We start from the raw sequence: 26,862 nt of genomic DNA, 5'->3' as shown, positions 1-26,862 counted from the left end.
TATATGGAAATGAGCTATTGAACCCTCACTGGATTTGTGTTTACTCTCTAATCACTCAGTGTTTGGGATTAATCACTCTATTCTTTTCTAGTCATGCTTTCTAAAACTTTGTTCTTCATCTAACCAATCAACAAATATATAATGTACACATGCAAACATCATGAGGTCTTTTCAAGGTTGTAATGGGGCCAAGGTAAAGGTGAGGGTGTATATATGGCTAAGTGAGCTATAAATTGAATCCTTGATTAGTCTAAGATCTCACCTAACATATACATACTCTATATATTTTTAAAATTTGCCTAGATTCCCATAATTTTCCCACTTTCTCATCACATACTCATGTACCAATTTTATTTTTGATTTTATCCCATGTGCATCGATTTTTCTATTAAACTTAATAATGGGGGTAATTTTGTCCCCTTATTTATTTAAAATTTGTTTTTAAAACATAAACACAACATATATCAATGCACATGGTATTTTAATTTAAATTGGTTTCACATGAGCATGCTCCCAAATTTTTGATTATTTTATTAAATTAATCCTTTCCTATCAATCCATGTTCCCACGTTTCCCTATACTTAATGGATACACAATCTCTCTCTTAAGTTAACCAAGGATTCAACTTGGGATTTACAATTTGTTTTTCTGCTTAAGGCTAGTGACGTATTTATAGAACAGAATAAATAGGGATAAAAGGGCTCAAGGGAGCTAACAAGGGTGATGTAAAAGGTAGGCTTATTTGGGATGAGTGAGCAAAACAAGCAATGGCCTCAATCACATGCAAGTATGTAAATACATTCTATATTGGACATATAGACTGAAACAAAGTAAAGATTGCAAGCATAGAAAAGAAGGACGAAACACACAGGAATAAAAATTATGGTTAAGTGTAACCATACAATTAAGCTCAAAAACTCACGGGTTGTGTGTTTGTTGGCTCAAAAACCATATATCAGTTATGTACATCATGCAAGTAGAAATCAAGAGTTTCCATTCAACTCAATGTGAATCTTAGAATGGCTATTATAAAAATAAGTATTTTCCTTGAAAAATATTGTCAATTAACCAACATTTATTGCTATATATATATATATATAAGGTGTGTGGATTGTTGTGATTCTGAAAAGCTAAAGTTTCTAGTTTACTCTTTTTTTATTTTCAATTAAACCAAGCTATCGTATGCTAAAAGGGTAAACTAAACTAATTAATCCATATTTGCTATATCACAACTAATGAGCTAAAAGTGCAAACTAAACTAAATATCTAAGATATATATATAAACCAAAGTGTAAAATATAATAAAGCAAACAGAAATACAATAAAAGAGAAAAATGCACGAGTATTGAAAGATAAATCAGATAAAATAAAATAAAATAAAAATACAGAAAATAAACAAAATAGGATAAAAAGAGAGTCTGAAAGTGGTTCACCAAAAATAAAGTTCGTCGGAGATGGCGACCTCCCCAAACTTAAATAATAGCATTGTCCTCGATGCTCTATCAAGCTGGGTGTGAAGAAGTGGCATCTCCGAAAGGATGTGCTGCTGGTGTCTCGGTGGTGGCCTGAGGGTCTACAATCTGTATGAGGGTTAGAGGAGCTGCTTGTTGAAGTGGAGGCTCTGTCTGTAGAGGGACCTCTGGATCTGTTGGCTGTATCTGATGGGGCTCCTCATGATGTGGTGCAGCCTACTCAGGTCCTGCCTGCTGGTGCTCTGTATGTGCTTCTGCCTCATGCTCATCCGCCTCCTCCTCAGATGGCTCTAATGGTGTGTTAGGCTCGGAGGGGATGTCAGGGGTGCCGGACCGGATCATTAGCTTCAGATGCTCATAACGCCGCTTGTTGCGGCGCTCCATCCGATCTAGGCACTCAAAGAGTCGGCGCACCAGGTGGTAGATGGGCTCTGAAGTAGGTAGAGGTGCTGTGGTGGTGGCTGGGGCAGCAGATGCTGAAGGGGCAGCAGAAGATGTGGCTGCCTCAGCAGAAACTGTGAGAAAGGGTGGTTGGTATTCCAAAGCCTGGAACTTCTTGCTGTGTAGGATAATTTTCTTGCATTCGGCAGCAGGTGGCTTCTCATCAGCAATCTCCCAGGGCACCTCAGCTCAGCGTCCCATCTGAGTAATCAAGTATGGAAGGGGCAGAGTGCCTCGGACATGGACCTTGGACATATAATAACGGATAAATCTGGGAAGATATAGGTCCTTGCCTTCCATCACACACCAAATGAGGGTAATCATGGCAACTGGCACCTCAGTCTCATGAGTGCTCGGCATCACGTAGTTACTCAGAATCTGCTACCACAGCTAAGCCTCATCATTCAAGTAGATAAGCTTTATTCCCTTTGGGGCCACTGTGGACTTGCTCATGACCCATGGGACAGTAGGATCAAGAGCTATGGTCGACTTCACTGCATCCCAATCAAACCTCATGAATCTCATATCCTCTTCACCCTGCTGGTAACCATCCGGTTTGTCTGATTTAGGTTGGAGCTGGAGGATATCTTCTATTGCTTCCTCAATAACCAGAATCTATTTGCCTCGGAGTTGTACTGCATCCAGGGTCATTTTGAAATAGTTACAGTAGAATTCTCTGACCCAGGATGAGTTGACCTCAGTCAAGTTCCTCTCCAAGAAGAACCAGCCTCTCTGTTTAATTTGTTTTGAGGTGTATTGTTTGAGTTCTTCTGGAATTTTGAGGGACTTTTCCAGATATAAATTCCTTGAAGTTTGAAAGACCGGATACTTAAGTTCACAGTATCTGTTGGCAAACTTTACTGGGTCTGTGGCAGGCACCAACTGATCAGCCTTTTCCTGCGGGGTAAAATTCTTTTCCCGCCAGGAATCATCATGGAGGATATCTAAGATGGTGGTAAAGGATTCTCCTCTTTTCCTTTTGCCTGTGGTTGCCTTGCCCTTTCCTTTGCTTTTAGGGTCAGACATCCTAAAAAGCAGAAGTTCCAGGATACAGTTTAAAAAAAACTAAAGCAGGAAAACAGGTAAGCAGATAAGATTTTATCAATATAAGCATAAAGGTGCAAAATAAGAATAAAGTAGCAATATAAGCATGGAGTGAGTTAAATATATGTGAAATGTTGGATTGTATGCAAGTTAAAAGTTGGAGAATAAAAATCACAATCCAAAATTTATGATATGCGGAATTTTTGTTAATTCGGAAAAACATTAATCATGTCTTGAAATGGTTTGAAGATAGTTAGGTAAAAACCAAAAGAGAAGTTAGAAAGTTAAAGCAGCTATGAGTTAAAAATTGAAGTCAAAGTGAGTGGCATGGTAATGTGGTTCCTAGTTAATCAAAAATTTCACAAACTTGAATAATAAGTAACTCACATTCAAGTAAATATTGCAGATTATTGATGATAATTCATATAAAGAGAAGAATTGCAAAATGAAATTGAAATCATCAATAATGCTATTTAATGAATAAGGGAACCAAAAAGAATAAGAAAGCTAGCCCGTGCATTCATGAATTGCTTTTGGTTGAAACCATTTAATGCAAAACTTGAAATTTCCAAAACTAATTCATGAATGGGAGTTGAGTGAAACAATTTGCTGAAAAAAAATTTGGGCAGCATTTCGGCTAAAAATTGGACATTCCTAGGTAATAAACAGCAGCAGAAACAGTTCATATGATAATAAGGTGGTGCAGAAAAGAGTAACAAATAGTAATTCACATGAATTCAGAATAAACAAACTCAATCTGCATTGAAAAATGGTAAAGAACATCATATGAACAGCATTATCATCACAGCAAAATCAAAATTGCGAAACAGATAAAAGAAGTAATAAGAACGGCGCAATTATCAGGCCTACATCCACAAACCACATCCTAGCTACCTAACCACCTAAAATCCACTACGATCATGCATCTCTAACTATCCGAATTTGAAAAAAATGCAATTAACTAACTAATTGGGATGGGAATCAGTGTTTGACGGAACCTGGTTCGCGCAGAGGAACAGAAATTGGACACAGAGAGATGGTGGTGGTTCGGGTGGTTGACATGGTGGCACTGGGGGTTTCGCGATGGTGGCAGGCGTTGCAGCGGCGATCTTTGGCAGTTCGGTTTTGGCGCAGGGGATGAAGGAGGGAGGGGAAGAGAAGAAGAAGGATAGGGGTGAGGAGGTGGGGTGGCGTGGTGGCCGGCGGGGTTGGGGCGACGGTGGTGGCGACTCGGTGAGGGTGGCGCAGCAGTGGAGGGAGAAGGGAAGTGGAGTGGAGGGGAAGAGGGGGGAATGAGAAGGAAGAGGGGGTATGGCAAGGGTGGCACGGCGGGCTTGGTCAGCGACGGTGGTGGCGGGGCGTTGGGAGGTGGTGGTGATTTGGAGGTTGGAGAGGGGAGAAGAGAGAGTGCAGAGGGGGAGAGGAGGGAAAATGGTGATGTGGGTGGGCTAGGGTTTCGCTGGGTTGGGTTAGTGGATTCAAATCCACGCGGACGCGTGGGTCACGCGAACGCGTGGTTAGGGCCGAAAGGAAATGACGTGAACGCGTCATTGACGCGATCGCATGAGTGAGGTATAACAAAAGTGACGCGTACACGTGAGGCACGCGTACACGTTGCTCAGAATTGTTCTAAACGCACAATTCCAGCATCGTTTTGGCGTAACTCTCTGCTTCCATTGAGGGGGCAAGAATTTCCACGCGACGCATACGCGTCGCCCACGCTTTCACGTGGTGTGTTTGAAGTGAAAGTGACGCGTTCGTGTCGTTGACGTGTACGTGTGGTCCAAATTGTGCCTAACTCATGATAGCCACACGATTCCAGCCTAACTTTCTGGGCGTTGGATTGTTACGTCGATTTCGAATCGACGCCCACGCGTGGCCCATGCGCACGCGTGGCCCATGCGCACGCGTGGGGTGCATTTTTTTTATGCAATATGCAATATGCAGTATGCAGAATGTAAAATTGCAGATGCGGATGTTATGAATAAATCCAGATACAATAAAAAATAAACGAAAAACAAACAAAACGAAACAAAATTAAAATTGAAAAAGGAACGATCATACCATGGTGGATTGTCTCCCACCTAGCACTTTTGGTTAAAGTTCTTAAGTTGGACATTTGATGAGCTTCCTGTTATGGTGGCTTATGCTGAAACTTATCCAAAAATCTCCACCAACGTTTGCAATTCCAGTATCCTCTGGGGTCCCAAACAAGGCAAGTAAAGCCTTTGAGCAAATTAAAGCAGGTTTTCAGACTCCAGGAATGTTGACTATCAGGATAAATTCCAGGATCCCAAACCTTGCTTCTGTACCCATCTTTGTCTTGATCTACATTTTTCCAGCCGGGTAGTGCGGAATTTGAATTCTCACTAAGATGACCAAACATCTTCTGAGACCCATTCAATCGAACTCGAAACCAATCCTTGTACCTCAAATTGAAGCGTGGAGCTTTATTAAATCTTGCATACCAGCTCTGATTGTGAGCCATTTCCCTCTTACTCGTAAAGCCGCAAAGAGCTCTAAGCTGACCATCTGTTTCAAGCAAACCATATTCAAGTGGAAAAGTAAAGATAAAGGCTAAGGATTTTACCCACTTGAATTTTGTATTGGGTGGTAATGGCCTTGGGATAGGTGTTTCCAGTGGTTTTGCAAGCTCTGATCCCTAGTATTCTTCGGTGAATTCTTTCACTTCTTTGCAAACTTCTTTAACAGCAACCACGTATTGATCAAAGTCTTCGATATCTTCCTCATCACTCAAGTCATAAATTAGAGGTTGGGAAAAGTCTACCTCCACATCCTCTCCATATTCACTTGGGGAAGATTCTTTAATCTCAAAGAATTCACTTGCGGATGCAAGTTCATTATTAGGAGAACTTGATTCATGAAGATCATTACCAAGGGAACTTGCTTCTTAAGCTGTTCCGTCCAGTTCTTTATAAGATAAATGCTTCGGGGGTTGTGCACTATCCTCCTTAGCATCAATTGAAAACTGCTTGGCAGAATTCTCCACAATTCTTGATTCCCATGGAGGTTCAGCATCTCCTAAGTCTTTAACCAATTCTTCTTCTTTGATAATTACGGCTTCCTCTACTTGTTCTAGTACAAAGTCATGCTCCTTACTGTCCATTGGAGTTTATAGTATCTCCTTCATGCTACGTTCTTCATTAGATTGTCCACATGAAGCCATGGGGGTTCCTTGAGTGTCCAAACATCGAGAAGCTAATCGATTGATCGATTGATCCAATTGGTGAAGGGTTGCATGAAATTTATTCACTGTTTCCTTGAGACGTTCCTGTGATTCTCTAGTTGATGGATATGGACATGGTGCATATATATGTGGTAGTTCTTGGGAGTAATTGGATTGGAATTGGGGTGAGTAAGGGTTAAGGTTATATGGAGGTGAATGATTGTAAGTGGCTTGTGAGTATGGTGGTTCAAAGCTATGTTGAGGAGGTGGTTTATAGGCGTATGATGGGGCTTGTTGGTAACCACAAGGAAGTCCACCATATCTATCATCTTGGTACGCACCTCGGAATGGCTCTTGACTATAGTAATTTGGTGGAGGTGGTTTGTCACGAAAGGGTCCACCATGACTGTTGTCTTGGCATGCATTGTAGAATGGTCGTTGTTCATGGTACCTTGGAAGGTGTTGTTGCCTTGAATTAGTGAAATGTTCTAAAATAGGGTCTTTGGTGCACGAAATTGTGATATCTAGCAATGGCACCAAAAACTTGGTATGCACGTTCATAATCTCAATTCCTTTTCAGAACTCCGCACAACTAACCAGCAAGTGCATTGGGTCGTCCAAGTAATAAACCTTACGTGAGTAAGGGTCGATCCAATGGAGATTGTCGGCTTGAAGCAAGCTATGGTCATCTTGTAAATATCAGTCAGGCAGATTCAAATGGTTATGAGATTTTGATAATTAAAATATAAATAACAGAAAATAAGATAGAGATACTTATGTAATTCATTGGTGAGAATTTCAGATAAGCATATGGAGAATCTTTGTTCCTTCTGAACCTCTGCTTTTCTACTGCCTTCATCCAAACATTCATACTCCTTTCCATGGCAAGCTGTATGTTGGGCATCACCGTTGTCAATGGCTACTTCTCGTCCTCTCAGTGAAAATGGTCCAAATGCGATGTCACCGCACGGCTAATCATCTGTTGGTTCTCGATCATGTTGGAATAGGATCCAGTGATCCTTTTGCGTCTGTCACTACGCCCAACACTCGCGAGTTTGAAGCTAGTCACAGTCATCCCTTCCCAGATCCTACTCGGAATACCACAAACAAGGTTTAGACTTTCCAGATCTCAACAATGGCCGCCAATAATTCTAGCTTATACCACGAAGACTCCGATGTTTTGGAATGGAGGCTAAGAGATAAACACTCAATCCAAGGTAGAACGGAAGTGGCTGTCAGGCACGCGTTCATAGGTTGAGAATAGTGATGAGTGTCACGGATCATCATATTCATCATGGTTGAAGTGCAAGAGAATATCTTAGAATAGGAATAAGCTTGAATTGAATAAGAAAATAATAATACTTTGCATTAATTCATGAGGAACAGCAGAGCTCCACACCTTAATCTATGGTGTGTAGAAACGCTACCGTTGAAAATACATAAGTTATGAAGGTCCAGGCATGGCCGAATGGCCAGCCCCCTAAACGTGATCTCTCAACATAAAATTATTCAAAGACTAACCAGAGATATAAAATAAATCACTAAAAGTAGTTTTTATACTAAACTAGTAGCTAGGGTTACATAAGATAAGTAAATGATGTAGAAATCCACTTCCGGGCCCACTTGGTGTGTGCTTGGGCTGAGCATTGAGCTTTCATGTGTAGAGACTCTTTTTGGAGTTAAACGCCAGGTTGTAGCCTGTTTCTGGCGTTTAACTCTAGTTTGCAACCTGTTTCTGGCATTTAACTCAGAATAGGACAGGAAATTGGCGTTTGAATGCCAGTTTGCGTCGTCAAAACTCGGGCAAAGTATGGACTATTATATATTTCTGGAAAGCCCTGGATGTCTACTTTCCAACGCAATTGATAGCGCACCAATTATACTTCTTTAGCTCTAGAAAATCCATTTCGAGTGCAGGAAGGTCAGAATCCAACAGCATCTGCAGTCCTTCTTCAGCCTCTCAATCAGATTTTTGCTCAAGTCCCTCAATTTCAGCCAGAAAATACCTGAAATCATAGAAAAACATACAAACTCATAGTAAAGTCCAGAAATGTGATTTTTATTTAAAAACTAATAAAAACATAGTAAAAACTAACTAAATTATACTAAAAACTACCTAAAAAAATGCCAAAAAGCGTATAAATTATCCGCTCATCACAACACTAAACTTAAATTGTTGCTTGTCCCCAAACAACTGAAAATTAAATAGGATAAAAAGAAGATAATATACTATAAACTCCAAAATATCAATGAAACTTAGCTCTAATTAGATGAGTGGGGCTAGTAGCTTTTTGCCTCTGAACAGTTTTGGCATCTCACTTTATCCTTTGAAGTTCAAAATGATTGGCATCTATAAGAACTTAGAATTCAGATAGTGTTATTGATTCTCCTAGTTCAGTATATTGATTCTTGAACACAGCTACTTTATCAGTCTTGGCCGTGGCCCTAAGCACTTTGTTTTCCAGTATTACCACCGGATACATAAATGCCACAGACCCATAACTGGGTGAACCTTTTCAGATTGTGACTTAGCTTTGCTAGAGTCCCCAATTAGAGGTGTCCAGAGCTCTTAAGCACACTCTTTTTGCTTTGGATCACGACTTTAACCGGTCAGTCTCAAGCTTTTCACTTGACACCTTCATGCCACAAGCACATAGTTAGGGACAGCTTGGTTTAGCCGCTTAGGCCAGGATTTTATTCCTTTGGGCCCTCCTATCCATTAATGCTCAAAGCCTTGGATTCTTTTTATTTTTCCCTTGCCCTTTGGTTTAAAGGGTTACTGGCTTTTTACTCTTGCCTTTTGGTTTAAAGAGCTCTTGGCTTTTTCTGCTTGCTTTTTCTTTTTCTTTCTTTTTTTTTATTTTCGCTATTTTTTTTTCACAAGCCTTACTTTTTCACTGCTTTTTCTTGCTTCAAAAATCAATTTTATGATTTTTCAGATTATCAATAACATTTTTCCTTTTTCATTATTCTTTCAAGAGCCAACAATTTTAACATTCATGAACAACAAATTCAAAAATATGCACTGTTCAAGCATTCATTCAGAAAACAAAAAGTATTGTCACCACATCAAAATAATTAAACCAATTTCAAGGATGAATTCGAAATCATGTACTTCTTGTTCTTTTGTGGTTAAAACATTTTTCATTTAAGAAAGGTGATGGATTCATAGAACATTCATAGCTTTAAGACATAGACACTAAACACTAATGATCATGTAATAAAGACACAAACATGAATAAAACATAAAGCATAGAGAACAAAAACAGAAAAAATAAATAGACAAGGAGATTAAGGAACGGGTCCACCTTAGTGAGGGTGGCGTCTTCCTCCTCTTGAAGAACTGTTGCGTTATTTGTAACCCACTAACTTACCGGCAAGTGCACCGGGTCGTACCAAGTAATACCTTACGTGAGTAAGGGTCAATCCCACGAGAATTGATGGACTAAGCAACAATGGTTAAATGATTTACTTAGTTAGACAAATATAAAATGGTTTTGAGATGTTCAAAAGGTTTAAGTTCGAACTCAGAATATCAAAAGGATAGACAAATAAATAAGTTGGGAATAAAATTTTGAGAAGGCAGTTAAGGTTTCAGAGTTATCTATTTTCTGGATTGACTTTTCTTATTACCTATTTTAATCATGCAAGATTTAATTCATGGCAAACTATTTGTGACTAGACCCTAATTCCTTAGACCTTCTTAGTCTCCTCTAAAATTCATCAACTGCCAATTCCTTGGTCAATTAATTCCAATTAGAAGGTGATGATCAAATTCCAGTTTATATGCCACAAGAATCGTAATTGTCTAAAAATAAAAGGATTATATGTCACGTATCCCGTTAAATACAAACAATTAGAAATTCAGGATAATATATTTTTAAGCTATTGTTCAAGTAAAGAGCTTTTCCAAGTTATACAAGAACTCAAATAGAACATGGGTCATACTTCGGTTCCACCCAAATTCATAAAATAAAGAACGAAAACAATTATTGAAATATAAATCAAAACATGAATTAAAATAGAAAAATAATATTATCAATCCATATAATAGACAGAGCTCCTAACCTTAACAATAGAGGATTCGTTGCTCATGAAATATGGAATGTAAATTCGTATGGAATAATGTTGTGGAATGTTGTTCTGGAACCACCCTATTGGGATCCCTCTTATAACTAATCCTAATAATTTAAAAATCAAATTTCTAAAATTAAAATTAAAATAATATCTTTTCCTAAAATAAGATTTGAATTTAAATTCGAATTAATTAACAAGTCTTCAGCTGATGGGTGGGGACCACTTGATTTGTCCCTTCTGTAGCTTCTAATATGTGATTTCTGGGCTAAGAACTGGGTCAAAACAGCCCAGATATCGCCCCCAGTGTTTTCTGCATTTTCTGCACGTCGCGCATGTCACGCGTATGCGTCGGTCACGCGCACGCGTCGATGGTCCTTTTTCACGAGTCACGCGGACGCGTCGGTCACGCGTTCGCGTCATTTGTGCAGATTCCAGTCCACGCGCTCGCGTCAGGCACGCGATCGCGTCATTGCGATTTTCTCCATTCTGTGCGGTCGCGTGAGCCATGCGTCTGTGTCGGTATTCGCTGGTCATGTCCTTGGTTTCTTCTCTTTCTCTGCAGAAACTTCATCAAATCCATCCGAATGCTACCAAAATGAATAAAATTGCACAAAACTCAAAATAGCATCCATAGTGGCTAAAATATAATTAATTCTTAATTAAACTCAACAAGTTAGATGCAAATTCACTAGGAAAAGATAGGAAAGATGCTCACGCATCACAACACCAAACTTAAACTGTTGCTTGTCCTCAAACAACCAAAAACTAATATAAGCTTAGGATGTGAATTCGCATGAGAATGAGAGTTCGATTAATATCTCTTCTTATAGTGGGGTTTACAACTGCAATCCTGAATAGTTTTGGCATCTCACTTTATCCTTTGAAGTTCAGAATGATTGGCATCCATAGGAACTCAGAATCCAGATAGTATTATTGATTCTCCTATTTTAGTATGTTGATTCTTGAACACAGCTACTTTATGAGTCTTGGCCATGACCCTAAGCATTTTGTTTTCCAGTATTACCACCGGATACGTAAATGCCACAGACACATAACTGGGTGAACCTTTTCAGATTGTGACTCAGCTTTGCTGGAGTCCACAGTTAGAGGTGCCCAGAGTTCTTAAGCACACTCTTTTTGCTTTGGATCACGACTTTAACCGCTCAGTCTCAAGTTTTTCACTTGACACCTTCACGCCACAAGCACATGGTTAGGGACAGCTTGATTTAGCCGCTTAGGCCAGGATTTTATTCCTTTGGGCCCTCCTCTCCATTAATGCTCAAAGCCTTGGATCCTTTTTACCCTTGCCTTTTAGTTTAAAGGGTTATTGGCTTTTTCTGCTTACTTTTTTTTTTATAATTTTTTTTCAAGCTTTGTGTTTTTCACTGCTTTTTCTTGCTTCAAGAATCAATTTTATGATTTTTCAGATTATCAATAACATTTCTCTTTTTCATCATTCTTTCAAGAGCCAACAATTTTAACATTCATAAACTTCATTATAAAAAATATGCACTGTTCAAGCATTCAGTCAAAATCACAGAAAATACCACCACATCTAAGTAAGTGAGACTACTCTAAAAATTAAATTCAAATTCTCATGCACTACATCTGTTCTTCTTTCTTTTTTATTTCAAGCTTAGTGGGCAATACATGAGACATATTTCAGAATTAAAGCACTTAACAGAAAAATTAAGCTATAACCTACGAATCTACTAATAAAGGATCATGCAGCAAACAAAGCAAACTAGCAGAAAACCGAAACATACATAATAAAAGCGGGAAGGAATAAAATGAAAGGAACTCAACCACCTTAGTTATCTGAGCGGCCATTTTATTCTTCAGGTTGTGCTCCTTTGTGAAGATGATTCTCCTCCCTTTTGGTGCCATAGGAATAAACAGAAAACCCTTAAGTGAAGCGTCAACACCAAACTTAAAGGTTTGCTTGTCCTCAAGCAAAGAAGAACTGAAAATAGAAAGAGACAAATATTATTATAAGAGAAAAAGGAAAGTATAAAAGAACAAGAGAGAATAGGGATTGGGAGAAAGAGAGAGAAAGAAAACTGGACGGCGCAAACGACGCGTTCGCGTACAGCACGCGATCGCGTACGTCGCGCATTCTTCATAATGACGCGTTAGCGTCAGGCACGCATCCGCGTGCCCTGGATTTTGTGCAATTTGCGCGAAGCCAGCCACGCGCCCGCGTGACTTTCTGTTCGCATGGCTTGGGAGCCAAATTTTCATATGACGCGTTCGCGTCATGCACGCGCTCGCGTGGATGGCTATATGTGCAACTGACGTGAACGCATCAGTCACGCGTCCGCGTGACCAAATTTGTGCTTTTAGCATACTTCTTGCCCAAAGCCGGCACAACTCTCTGCCCAAATGCTCTTTTACGTCGAATTTGCAGGTCACGCGTTCACGTCGGTGATGCGCCCGCGTTAATAGCGAAAATCACAAACGACGCGAACACGTGGGGTATGCGTTCGCGTGTGAAAGGCATGAGTCCAGCGCCACTCCCGCACAACTCTCTGTCAATTTTCATTGTTCACGCACACATGATTGACGCGTTCGCGTCAATGACGCTTGCGCGTCGTGTGCCCCTCTTTTTTTTTTTAAATAGCTTGAGGTGTTCAGTTCCTGAGATAAAATAGCTGCATGATCAGAAAATTAGTAAGAACTTAATAAAAACCAACAAGTAAGAAAACTACTACTACGAAAAATAACTAAGGATACGAAATTATCGGGTTGCCTCCCGACAAGCGCTTCTTTAACGTCACTAGCTTGACGGTCAGTTCTGCTAGTTCAGCAGATGAGTGGACCTCTGGCGATCGATCTCGCCTCCAAGGTAGTGTTTCAGCCTCTGGCCATTCACTGTAAACTTCCTGTCAGAATTCTCTTCCTGTATTTCCACATGACCGTACGGTGAAGCTCTGGTAACCACAAATGGTCCTGACCACCGGGATTTCAGCTTCCCGGGAAAGAATGTGAGCCTTGAATTGTATAAAAGCACTCTCTGTCCTGGCTCAAAGACTCTGATGGCTATCTTCTTGTCATGCAATAGCTTAGTTCCTTCCTAATAGAGCTTGGCATTCTCATAGGCTGAGTATCTGAATTCATCAAGCTCATTCAACTAAAGCATTCGCTTAATTCCTGCAGCTTCTGAATTAAGGTTCAGGTACCTGATTGCCCAGTAAGCTTTATGCTCCAGTTCGACTGGCAAGTGACAGGCTTTGCCATAGACCAAATGATAAGGGGAGATGCCAATAGGAGTCTTGTACGCTATCTGGTATGCCCAGAGAGCATCATCAAGCTTCCTAGACCAGTCCTTTCTTGAAATACTGACAGTCTTCTCTAAAATTCTCTTAAGTTCCCTGTTGGAAACTTCAACATGTCCACTTGTCTGAGGGTGATAGGGGGTTGCCACTTTATGACGGACTCCATATCTATGCAGAACAAAGTCCAGTTGTCTGTTACAAAAGTGACTTCCTCCATCACTAATGAGTGTCCTTGGGACACCAAACCGGCTGAAGATATATCTCTGAAGAAAGCTCATTACCACCTTGGCATCATTGGTGGGCAAAGCCACAGCTTCCACCCACTTGGACACATAGTCGACTGACACTAGAATATAGTTGTTTGAATGTGAGGGTGGAAAGGTCCCATGAAATCAATACCCCACACATCAAACAACTCAATTCTGGAGAGATGGTCAGCTACTTGATTCTCTGACCCTTTCCTGTCTTTTATCTCAATATCAAACTCCTGAAGGAGTAGCACCCATCTGATTAATCTTGGTTTAGAATTCTGCTTGGTTAGAAGGTACTTCAAAGCAGCATGGTCAGTATAAACAATAACCTTAGAACCAAGTAAATAGGACCTAAACTTATCAACAGCATACACAACAGCTAATAATTCCTTTTCTGTAGTTGTGTAATTCTTTTGAGCATCATTTAACACACGACTGGCATAATAAATGACATGTACAAGGTTACCATACCTCTGTCCTAAAACAGCTCCTATAGTAAAATCACTAGCATCACACATTAATTCAAATGGTAAATTCCAGTCAGGGGGAGCTATAATGGGAGCAGAGGTAAGGTTTGCTTTCAGAGTTTCAAAAGCATGCAGACAATTAGAATCAAAGACAAAAGGAACATCAACAACTAATGAGCGGATAATTTATACGCTTTTTGGCATTGTTTTCAGTATGTTTTTAGTAGGATCTAATTATTTTAGGGATGTTTTTATTAGTTTTTATGTTAAATTCACATTTCTGGACTTTACTATGAGTTTGTGTGTTTTTCTGTGATTTCAGGTATTTTCTGGCTGAAATTGAGGGACTTGAGCAAAAATAAGATTCAGAGGTTGAAGAAGGACTGCTGATGCTATTGGATTCTGACCTCCCTGCACTCAAGGTGGATTTTCTGGAGCTACAAAACTCCAAATGACGCGCTTCTAATTGCGTTGGAAAGTAGACATCCAGCGCTTTCCAGCAATATATAATAGTCCATACTTTTCCCGAGTTTAGACGACGCAAAAGGGCATTGAATGCCAGTTCTACGCTGCAGTCTGGAGTTAAACGCCAGAAACACGTCACGAACCAGAGTTGAACGCCAAAAACACGTTACAACTTGGCGTTCAACTCCAAAAGAAGCCTCTGCACGTGTAAACTTCAAGCTCAGCCCAAGCACACACCAAGTGGGCCCCGGAAGTGGATTTATGCATCAATTACTTACTTCTGTAAACCCTAGTAGCTAGTTTAGTATAAATAGGACTTTTTACTATTGTATTAGGATATCTTATGATTTTTAGTTCAACTTTGGATCATATTGATCACGTTTGGGGGCTGGCCATTCGGCGATGCCTGGACCTTCATCACTTATGTATTTTCAACGGTAGAGTTTCTACACTCAACAGATTAAGGTGTGGAGCTCTACTGTTCCTCATGATTTATCGAAAAGTACTACTATTTTATATTCAATTCAACTTATTCCGCTTCTAAGATATCCATTCGTACCCAAGAACATGATGAATGTGATGATTATGTGACGCTCATCATCATTCTCACTTATGAACGCGTGCCTGACAAACACTTCCATTCTACATACAAACAAGCTAGAATGAGTATCTCTTAGATATCTAATACAGAGGACCGAGTCCGAGATATTAGAATCTTCGTGGTATAAGTTAGAACCCATGGATGGCCATTCCTGAGATCCGGAAAGTCTAAACCTTGTCTGTGGTATTCCGAGTAGGATCTGGGAAGGGATGGCTGTGACGAACTTCAAAATCGCAAGTGCTAGGCGTAGTGACAGACGCAAAAGGAAGGTGAATCCTATTCCAGTATGATCGAGAACCTCCAGATGATTAGCCGTGCAATGATAGAGCATTTGGACCATTTTCACAGAGAGGATGGGATGTAGCCATTGACAACGGTGATGCCCTATATAAAGCTTGCCATGGAAAGGAGTAGGAATGATTGGATGAAGACAGCAGGAAAGCAGAGGTTCAGAGGAACGAAAGCATCTCTATACGCTTATCTGAAATTCTCACCAATGATTTACCTAAGTATTTCTATCTTTATTTTCTGTTTATTATTATTATTATTCGAAAACTCCATAACCATTTGATATCCGCCTGACTGAGATTTACAAGATGACCATAGCTTGCTTCATACCAACAATCTCCGTGGGATCGACCCTTACTCACGTAAGGTTTTATTACTTGGACGATCCAGTGCACTTGCTGGTTAGTTGTATCGAAGTTGTGACAAATTATGAATTATGATTAGAGAACCAAGTTTTTGGAGCCATTACCAGGGATCACAATTTCGTGCACCAAGTTTTTGGTGCCGTTGCCGGGGATTGTTCGAGTTTGGACAACTGACGGTTCATCTTGTTGCTCAGATTAGGTAATTTTCTTTTTGTTTTATTTTCAAAAATTTTTTCAAAAATCTTTCAAAAATTTCTCATTTGTTTTCGAAAATTATTCTAAATTTTTAAGAATGAATTCTAGTGTTTCATGAAGCATGTTGAAGCCTGGCTGACTGTAAAGCCATGTCTAATTCTTTTGGACTGTGGCTTCCAACCATCAGCATAGAGGCAAGTTAATTGGAATATCAGCTGTCGCATGCCTGATTTATATCCTAAAGCTGGCTGGCTATTAAGCCATGCCCAACCCTCGGATTGGAGCTTTAGGCTAATATTGAAAGATTCCTGGGATTCGTATTAAAAATTTTGAATTTCTTATTTTCTTTTTCCTATATGTTTTTCGAAAAAAAATTTAAAAGAAAATACAAAAAAATCATAAAATCATAAAAAATCAAAAATATTTTGTGTTTCTTGTTTGAGTCTTGAGTCAATTTTTAAGTTTGGTGTCAATTGCATTTTTTTCTAAAAATTTTTTATGCATTTTTTTTTGAAAATTCATGCATTCATAGTGTTCTTCATGATCTTCAAGTTGTTCTTGGCCAGTCTTCTTGTTTGATCTTTATATTTTCTTGTTTTGTGTCTTTTCTTATTTTTCATATGCATTCTTGCATTCATAGTGTCTATACATGAAAAATTTCTAAGTTTGGTGTCTTGCATGTTTTCTTTTCTTGAAAATTTTTCAAAAATAAGTCTTGATGTTCATCTTGATCTTCAAAGTGTTCTTGGTGTTCATCTTGACATTCATAGTGTTCTTGCATGCATTGTGTATTTTGATTCATAATTTTTATGTTATGAGTCTTTTTCATGTTTTTCTCTTTCATCATTAAAAATTCAAAAATAAAAAAAATATCTTTCCCTTTTTCACTCATAAATTTCAAAAATTTGGATTGACTTTTTCAAAAAATTTTAAAATCTAGTTGTTTCTTATGAGTCAAATCAAATTTTCAATTTGAAAATCTTATCTTTTTCAAAATCATTTTTAAAAATCAAATCTTTTTCATTTTTCTTATTTTTTCGAAAATTTTAAAAATATTTTTTAAAAAAATCTTTTTCTTAATTTTATATCATAATTTTCAAAAATATCATTAACAACTAATGTTTTGATTCAAAAATTTCAAGTTTGTTACTTACTTGTTAAGAAAGATTCAAACTTTAAGTTCTAGAATCATATCTTGTGATTTCTTGTGAATCAAGTCATTAATTGTGAATTTAAAAATCAAATCTTTTTCAAAACTAATTTCAATCATATCTTTTCAAAAAATATATTTTTATCTTATCTTTTTCAAAATCATATCTTTTTAATCATACCTTTTCATATCATATCTTTTTCAAATATCTTTTCTAACTTCTTATCTTCTTATCTTTTAAAAATTGATTTTCAAAATTTGTTTCAACTAACTAATTAACTTTTTGTTTGTTTCTTATCTCTTTCAAAACTACCTAACTAACTATCCCTCTCTAATTTTCGAAAATACCTCCCTCTTTTTCAAAAATTCTTTTTAATTAATTAATTGTTTCAATTTTTAATTTTAATTTTAATTTTATCTTAATTTTCGAAAATCATTAACTATTTTTCAAATTTTATTTTTCGAAATTCCCCCTCTCCCATCTCCTTCTATTTATTTATTTATCTACTAACACTTCTCTTCATCTCAAATCACTGATCCTATCCTCAGCCTTCTATTTGGATTCTCCTTTCTTTTTTCTTCTACTCTTCTTTTCTTCTACTCACACAAGGGAACCTCTATACTGTGGTAAAAAGGATCCCTATTATTATTTTCTGTTCCCTTCTTTTTCATATGAGCAGGAGCAAGGACAAGAATATTCTTGTTGAAGCAGATCCTGAACTTGAAAGGACTCTAAAAAGGAAACTAAGAGAAGCTAAAATACAACAATCAAGAGACAACCTTACAGGAATTTTCGAACAGGAAGAGGAGATGGCAGCCGAAAATAATAATAATGCAAGGAGGATGCTTGGTGACTTTACTGCACCTAATTCCAATTTACATGGAAGAAGCATCTCAATCCCTGCCATTGGAGCAAACAATTTTGAGCTGAAACCTCAACTAGTTTCTTTGATACAGCAGAACTGCAAGTTTCATGGACTTCCATCTGAAGATCCTTTTCAGTTCTTAACTGAATTCTTGCAGATCTGTGATACTGTTAAGACTAATGGAGTAGATCCTGAAGTCTACCAGCTCATGCTTTTCCCTTTTGCTGTAAGAGACAGAGCTAGTGTGTGGTTGGACTCTCAACCCAAAGATAGCCTGAACTCTTGGGATAAGCTGGTCACGACTTTCTTAGCCAAGTTCTTTCCTCCTCAAAAGCTGAGTAAGCTTAGAGTGGATGTTCAAACCTTCAGACAGAAAGAAGGTGAATCCCTCTATGAAGCTTGGGAGAGATACAAGGAACTGACCAAAAAGTGTCCTTCTGACATGCTTTCAGAATGGACCATCCTGGATATATTCTATGATGGTCTGTCTGAATTAGCTAAGATGTCATTGGATACATCTGCAGGTGGATCCATTCACCTAAAGAAAACGCCTGTAGAAGCTCAAGAACTCATTGACATGGTTGCTAATAACCAGTTCATGTACACTTCTGAGAGGAATCCTTTGAGTAATGGGACGACTCAGAAGAAGGGAGTTCTTGAAATTGATACTCTGAATGCCATATTGGCTCAAAATAAAATATTGACTCAGCAAGTCAATATGATTTCTCAGAGTCTGAATAGAATGCAAGCTGCATCCAACAGTACTCAAGAGGCATCTTCTGAGGAAGAAGCTTATGATCCTGAGAACCCTGCAATAGCAGAGGTGAATTATATGGGTGAACCCTATGGAAACACCTATAATCCCTCATGGAGAAATCACCCAAATCTCTCATGGAAGGATCAACAAAAGCCTCAACAAGGCTTTAATAATGGTGGAAGAAACAGGTTTAGCAATAGCAAGCCTTTTTCATCATCCACTCAGCAACAGACAGAGAACTCTGAACAAAATACCTCTAATTTAGCAAACTTAGTCTCTAATCTATCTAAGGACACTCTGAGTTTTATGAATGAAACAAGGTCCTCCATTAGAAATTTGAAGGCACAAGTGGTCCAGCTGAGTAAGAAGATCACTGAAACCCCTCCTAGTGCTCTCCCAAGCAATACAGAAAAAAATCCAAAAGGAGAGCACAAGTCCATTGATATAACCATCATGGCCGAATCCAAGGAGGAAGGGGAGGACATGAATCCCAAGGAGGAAGACCTCCTGGGATGTCCAGTGATCAATAAGGAGTTTCCCTCTGAGGAACCAAAGGAATCTGAGACTCATCTAGAGACCATAAAGATTCCATTGAACCTCCTTATGCCATTCATGAGCTCTGATGAGTATTCCTGTTCTGAAGAGAATGAAGATGTTACTGAAGAGCAAGTTGCCAAGTTCCTTGGTGCAATCATGAAGCTAAATGCCAATTTATTTGGTAATGAAACTTGGGGAGATGAACCTCCCCTGTTCACCAATGAACTAAATGCATTGAATCAACTGAGATTGCCTCAGAAGAAACAGGATCCTGGAAAGTTCCTAATACCTTATACCATAGGCACCATAACCTTTGAGAAGGCTCTATGTGACATTGGGTCAGGAATAAACCTCATGCCACTCTCTGTAATGGAGAAACTGGGAATCTTTGAGGTGCAAGCTACCAGAATCTCATTAGAGATGGTAGACAACTCAAGAAAAGAGGCTTATGGACAAGTAGAGGACGTGTTAGTAAAGGTTGAAGGCCTTTACATCCCTGTTGATTTCATAATCTTGGATACTGGGAAGGATGAGGATGAATCCATCATTCTTGGAAGACCCTTCCTAGCCACAGCAAGAGCTATGATTGATGTAGACAGAGGTGAACTAGTCCTTCAATTGAATGAGGACTCCCTTGTGTTTAAAACTCAAGGTCATCCTTCTGTAAACATAGAAAAGAGGCACAGTAAGCTTCTCTCAGTACAGAGTCAACTAAAGCCCCCACAGTCAAACTCTAAGTTTGGTGTTGGGAGGCCTCAGCCAAACTCTAAGTTTTGTGTTGAACTCCCATATCCAAACTCTAAGTTTGGTTTTGGGAGTCTATAAAATTGACTTGATCACTTGTGTGGCTCCATGAGAGCCCACTGTCAAGCTATTGACATTAAAGAAGCGCTTGTTGGGAAGCAACCCAATTTTTATTTATCTAATTTTATTTTTATTTTATTGTTCTTTCATGTTTTATTAGGTTCATAATCATGTGGAGTCACAAAATAAATAGAAAAATCAAAAAGAGAATCAAAAACAGCAGAAGAAAAATCACACCCTGGAGGAAGGGCTTACTGGCGTTTAAACGCCAGTAAGGAGCATCTGGCTGGCGTTCAACACCAGAACAGAGAATGGATCTGGTGTTGAACGCCCCAAACAAGCAGCATCCTGGCGTTCAGACGCCAAGAATGCACACTGAGGAAAGCTAGCGCTAAACGCCAGAAACAAGCAATAAAACTGGCGTTCAACGCCGGAAACATGCTGCATCTGGGCGCTGAACGCCCAAAACAAGCACCAATTCGGCGTTTAAACGCCAGAATTGCATGCAAAGGCATTTTACATGCCTAATTGGTGCAGGGATGCAATTCCTTGCCACCTCAGGATCTGTGGACCCCACAGAATCATCTCAGCATCTGTGGACCCCACAGGATCCCCACCTACCTCCACTCATACTCTCCCCTCTTCTCATTCATCCTCTCTTCCCAATAAACACCCTTCCCCAAAACCCTTCACCAATCACCTCAAGCTCTCTTCCCAACTACCCCTTCACCACTCACATCCATCCACTCTTCTCCATAAACCTACCTCATAAACCCCACCTACCTTCAAAATTCAAAATCACTTTCCCACCCAAACCCATCCTAAATGGCCGAACCTAACCCCTCTCCCTCCACTATATAAACCCCTCCATTCTTCTTCATTTTCACACAACACAACCCTCTCTTCCTCTTCTTGGCCGAAACACAAACCTCTCTTCCTCTCCTCTATTTCTTCTTCTTCATCTTTTCTTTCTTCTCTTACTCGAGGGCGAGCAATATTCTAATTTTGGTGTGGTAAAAGCATAAAGCTTTTTGTTTTTCCATTACCATTGATGGCACCTAAGATCGGAGAATCCTCTAGAAAAGGAAAAGGGAAGACAAAAGCTTCCACCTCCGAGTCATGGGAGATGGAAAGATTCATCTCCAAAGCCCATCAAGACCACTTCTATGATGTTGTGGCCAAGAAGAAGGTGATCCCCGAGGTCCCTTTCAAACTCAAGAAAAATGAGTATCCGGAGATCCGACATGAGATCCATAGAAGAGGTTGGGAAGTTCTAACAAACCCCATCCAACAAGTCGGAATTCTAATGGTTCAAGAGTTCTATGCTAATGCATGGATCACTAGGAACCATGATCAAAGTAAGAACCCGAACCCAAAGAATTATATCACCATGGTTCGGGGGAAATACTTAGATTTTAGTCCAGAAAATGTGAGGTTGGCGTTCAACTTGCCAATGATGGAAGAAAACGCACGCCCCTACACAAGAAGAGTCAACTTTGATCAAAGGTTGGGCCAAGTCCTCATGGACATATGTGTGGAAGGAGCTCAATGGAAGATTGACTCAAAAGGCAAACCGGTTCAACTGAGAAGACTGGACCTTAAGCCTGTAGCTAGAGGATGGTTGGAGTTCATTCAATGCTCAATCATTCCCACTAGCAACCGGTCTGAAGTTGATATAGACTGGGCCATCATGATCCATAGCATCATGATTGGAGAAGAGGTGGAGGTTCATGAGATTATACCTCAAGAACTCTACAAGGTGGCTGACAAGTCCTCCACTATAGCAAGGTTAGCTTTTCCTCACCTCATTTGCCATCTATGCAATTCAGTTGGGATTGACATAGAGGGAAATATCCTCATTGATGAGGACAAGTCCATTACTAAGAAAAGGATGGAGCAAACAAGAGAGCCTATTCATGGATCTCAAGAGACGCATGAAGAAGCTCATCACCAAGAAATCCCTGAGATGCCTCAAGGGATACACTTTCCTCCACAGAACTTTTAGGAGCAAATCAACACCTCCCTAGGAGAACTGAGTTCCAACATGGGACAACTAAGGGTGAAACATCAAGAGCACTCAATCATCCTCCATGAAATTAGAGAAGATCAAAGAGCTATGAGGGAGGAGCAACAAAGACAAGGAAGAGACATAGAAGAGCTCAAGGACATCATTGGTTTCTCAAGAAGGAAGCGCCACCATCACTAAGGTGGACTCATTCCTTGTTCTCAAATTTTCTGTTTTTCGTTTTCTTTATGTTAAGTGCTTATCTATGTTAGAGTCTTATTACATGATCATTAGTATTTAGTAACCTTGTCTTAAAGTTATGAATGTCCTATGAATCCATCACCTCTCTTAAATGAAAAATGTTTTCAATTCAAAAGAACAAGAAGTACATGAGTTTCGAATTTATCCTTGAACTTAGTTTAATTATATTGATGTGGTGACAATACTTTTTGTTTTATGAATGAATGCTTGAACAGTGCATATGTCTTTTGAAGTTGGTGTTTTAGAATGTTAAATATGTTGGCTCTTGAAAGAATGATAAACAGGAGACATGTTATTTGATAATCTGAAAAATCATAAAAATGATTCTTGAAGCAAGAAAAAGCAGTGAATACAAAAGCTTGCAGAAAAAAAAATGGCAAAAAAAAAAAGAAAGAAAAAGCAAGCAGAAAAAGCCAAAAGCTCTTAAAACCAAAAGGCAAGAGCAAAAAGCCAATAACCCTTAAAACCAAAAGGCAAGGGTAAATAAAAAGGATCCAAGGCTTTGAGCATCAGTGGATAGGAGGGCCTAAAGGAATAAAATCCTGGCCTAAGTGGCTAAACCAAGCTGTCCCTAACCATGTGCTTGTGGCATGAAGGTGTCAAGTGAAAACTTGAGAATGAGCGGTTAAAGTCAAGGTCCAAAGCAAAAGAAGAGTGTGCTTAAGAACCCTGGACACCTCTAATTGGGGACTTTAGCAAAGCTGAGTCACAATCCGAAAAGGTTCACCCAGTTATGTGTCTGTGGCATTTATGTATCCGGTGGTAATACTGGAAAATAAAGTGCTTAGGGCCACGGCCAAGACTCATAAAGTAGCTGTGTTCAAGAATCAACATACTGAACTAGGAGAATCAATAACACTATTTGAACTCTGAGTTCTTATAGATGCCAATCATTCTGAACTTCAATGGATAAAGTGAGATGCCAAAACTATTCAAGAGGCAAAAAGCTACAAGTCCCGCTCATCTGATTGGAGCTATGTTTCATTGATATTTTGGAATTTATAGTATATTCTGTTCTTTTTATCCTATTTGATTTTCAGTTGCTTGGGGACAAGCAACAATTTAAGTTTGGTGACAATTTATACACTTTTTGGCATTGTTTTTAGTATGTTTTTAGTAAGATCTAGTTACTTTTAGGGATGTTTTTATTAATTTTTATGTTAAATTCACATTTCTGGACTTTACTATGAGTTTGTGTATTTTTCTGTGATTTCAGGTAGTTTCTGGCTGAAATTGAGGGACTTGAGCAAAAATCAGATTCAGAGGTTGAAGAAGGACTGCTGATGCTGTTGGATTCTGACCTCCCTGCCTTCAAAGTGGGTTTGCTGGAGCTACCAAACTCCAAATGACGCGCTTCCAATTGCGTTGGAAAGTAGACATCCAGGGATTTTCAGCAATATATAATAGTCCATACTTTGCTCGAGTTTAGATGACACAAAAGGGCCTTGAACGCCAGTTCTATGCTGCAGTCTGGAGTTAAACGCCAGAAACACGTCACAAACCAGAGTTGAACGCCAAAAACATGTTACAACTTGGCGTTCAACTCCAAAAGAAGCCTCTGCACGTGTAAACTTCAAGCTCAGCCCAAGCACACACCAAGTGGGCCCCGAAAGTGGATTTATGCATCAATTACTTACTTCTGTAAACCCTAGTAGCTAGTTTAGTATAAATTGGACTTTTTACTATTGTATTAGGATATCTTATGATTTTTAGTTCAACTTTGGATCATATTGATCATGTTTAGGGGCTGGCCATTCGGCCATGCCTGGACCTTCATCACTTATGTATTTTCAACGGTAGAGTTTCTGCACTCCATAGATTAAGGTGTGGAGCTCTGCTGTTCCTCATGATTTAATGCAAAGTACTACTGTTTTATATTCAATTCAACTTATTCCACTTCTAAGATATCCATTCGCACCCAAGAACATGATGAATGTGATGATTATGTGACGCTCATCATCATTCTCACTTATGAACGCGTGCCTGACAAATACTTCCGTTCTACATGCAAACAAGCTAGAATGAGTATCTCTTAGATATCTAATACAGAGGACCGAGTCCGAGATGTTAGAATCTTTGTGGTATAAGTTAGAACCCATGGATGGCCATTTCTGAGATCCGGAAAGTCTAAACCTTGTCCGTGGTATTCCGAGTAGGATCTGGGAATGGATGTGATGAGCGGATAATTTATACGCTTTTTGGCATTGTTTTTACTTAGTTTTTAGTATGATTTAGTTGGTTTTTAGTATATTTATATTAGTTTTTAATTAAAAATCACATTTCTGGACTTTACTATGAGTTTGTGTATTTTTCTGTGATTTCAAGTATTTTCTGGCTGAAATTGAGGGAGCTGACCAAAAATCTGATTCAAGCTGAAAAAGGACTGCTGATGCTGTTGGATTCTGACCTTCCTGCACTCAAAGTGGATTTTCTAGAGCTACAGAACTCTAAATGGTGCACTCTCAATTGCGTTGGAAAGTAGACATCCAGGGCTTTCCAGCAAAATATAATAGTCCATATTTTGCTCAAGGATAGAAGACGTAAACTGGCGTTCAACACCAGTTTCATGTTGCAGTCTGGCGTCCAGCGCCAGAAACAAGTTACAAGTTGGAGTTCAACGCCAGAAACAGGTTACAACCTGGTGTTGAACGCCCAAAACAGCCCAGGTACGTGAGAAGCTTAAGTGTCAGCCCCAGAGGCACTTGAGCAAATACCCTCTTATGCAAAGTTCACGAAAGATATCTTGAGTCATAAGAAGGATTGGAGAGAAACTGAAAGAGTTCTCCTCACTGAAGAATGCAGTGCAGTCATTCTGAAAAGCTTCTCAGAAAAGCTTAAAGATCCCGGGAGCTTTATGATACCATGCATTTTAGAAGGTAACTGCACCAAGACAGCTCTATGTGATCTTGGGGCAAGCATCAACCTAATCCCTGCATCCACTATCAGAAAGCTTGGCTTGACTGAAGAGGTCAAACCAACCCGGATCTGTCTTCAACTTGCTGATGGCTCCATTAAATACCCATCAGGCATAATTGAGGACATGATTGTCAAGGTTGGGCCATTTGCCTTCCCAACTGACTTTGTAGTGCTGGAAATAGAGGAGCACAAGAGTGCAACTCTCATTCTAGGAAGACCATTCCTAGCAACTGGACGAACCCTCATTGACGTCCAAAAAGGGGAGATAACCCTGAGAGTCAATGAGGATGAGTTTAAGTTGAATGTTGTCAAAGCTATGCAACATCCAGACACATCAGACGACTGCCTGGGCGTTGATATTATTGACTCCCTGGTGGAAGAGGTCTATATGACTGAGAGTCTCGAATCACAGTTGGAGGACATTTTTAAAGATGTTCAGCCTGATCTGGAGGAACCAGAGGAAATAAAAGAACCTCTGAAAACTCCTCAGGAAGAGGAGAAACCTCCTAAACCCGAGCTCAAACCACTACCACCATCCCTGAAATATGAATTTCTAGGAGAAGGTGACACTTTTCCTGTAATCATAAGCTCTGCTTTAGGGTCACAGGAAGAGAAAGCACTAATTCAGGTGCTAAGGACATACAAGACAGCTCTTGGGTGGTCCATAAGTGATCTTAAGGGCATTAGCCCAGCCAGATGCATGCACAATATCCTATTGGAGTATGATGCTAAGCCAGTGGTTCAACGACAGAGAAGGCTAAATCCCACCATGAAGGAGGTGGTGCAGAAAGAGGTCACTAAGTTACTAGAGGCTGGGATTATCTATCCTATTTCTGATAGCCCCTGGGTGAGCCCTGTCCATATTGTCCCTAAGAAGGGAGGAATGACAGTGGTTCATAATGAAAAGAATGAACTGGTTCCTACAAGAACAGTTACAGGGTGGCGTATGTGTATTGACTACAGAAGGCTCAATACAGCCACCAGGAAGGATCATTTTCCTTTACTATTCATAGATCAGATGCTAGAGAGACTAGCAGGTCATGAATATTACTGCTTTTTGGATGGCTATTTAGGTTACAACCAAATTGCAGTAGATCCTTAGGACCAAGAGAAAACAGCATTCACATGTCCTTCTGGAGTGTTTGCCTACAGAAGGATGCCTTTTGGTCTGTGTAATGCACCTGCAATCTTTCAGAGGTGCATGCTCTCTATCTTCTCTGATATGGTAGAGAAGTTTCTGGAAGTCTTCATGGATGACTTTTCAGTATTTGGAGACTCATTCGGCTCCTGCCTTAACCATTTAGCACTTGTTCTGAAAAGATGCCAAGAGACCAACCTAGTTTTAAACTGGGAAAAATGTCACTTTATGGTGACTGAAGGGATTGTCCTTGGGCATAAAATTTCAAACAAGGGAATAGAGGTGGATCAAGCAAAAGTT

The 26,862-nt window shown here is 39.4% G+C and overlaps 1 non-coding gene and 1 pseudogene across 1 annotated transcript; both read right to left on the bottom strand.

Annotated features, from left to right (window-relative positions):
- Window positions 1–1,688: 1,688 nt before the first annotated feature.
- Window positions 1,689–26,862, bottom strand: part of LOC148580722 (uncharacterized) — a 113,686-nt pseudogene continuing 88,512 nt past the window's right edge.
- On the bottom strand, window positions 18,485–18,592 carry LOC148580725 (small nucleolar RNA R71). Its single transcript, XR_015899389.1, has one exon. It is a non-coding gene; the product is annotated as a small nucleolar RNA R71 (small nucleolar RNA).

This window comes from Arachis ipaensis, chromosome B10, assembly GCF_059453495.1.
Source record: "Arachis ipaensis isolate K30076 ecotype BB chromosome B10, ASM5945349v1, whole genome shotgun sequence".
Taxonomy (NCBI): Eukaryota; Viridiplantae; Streptophyta; class Magnoliopsida; order Fabales; family Fabaceae; genus Arachis; species Arachis ipaensis.
The sequence above is the reverse complement of the archived record's forward strand: the minus strand, read 5'-3'. Positions and strand labels throughout refer to the sequence as shown.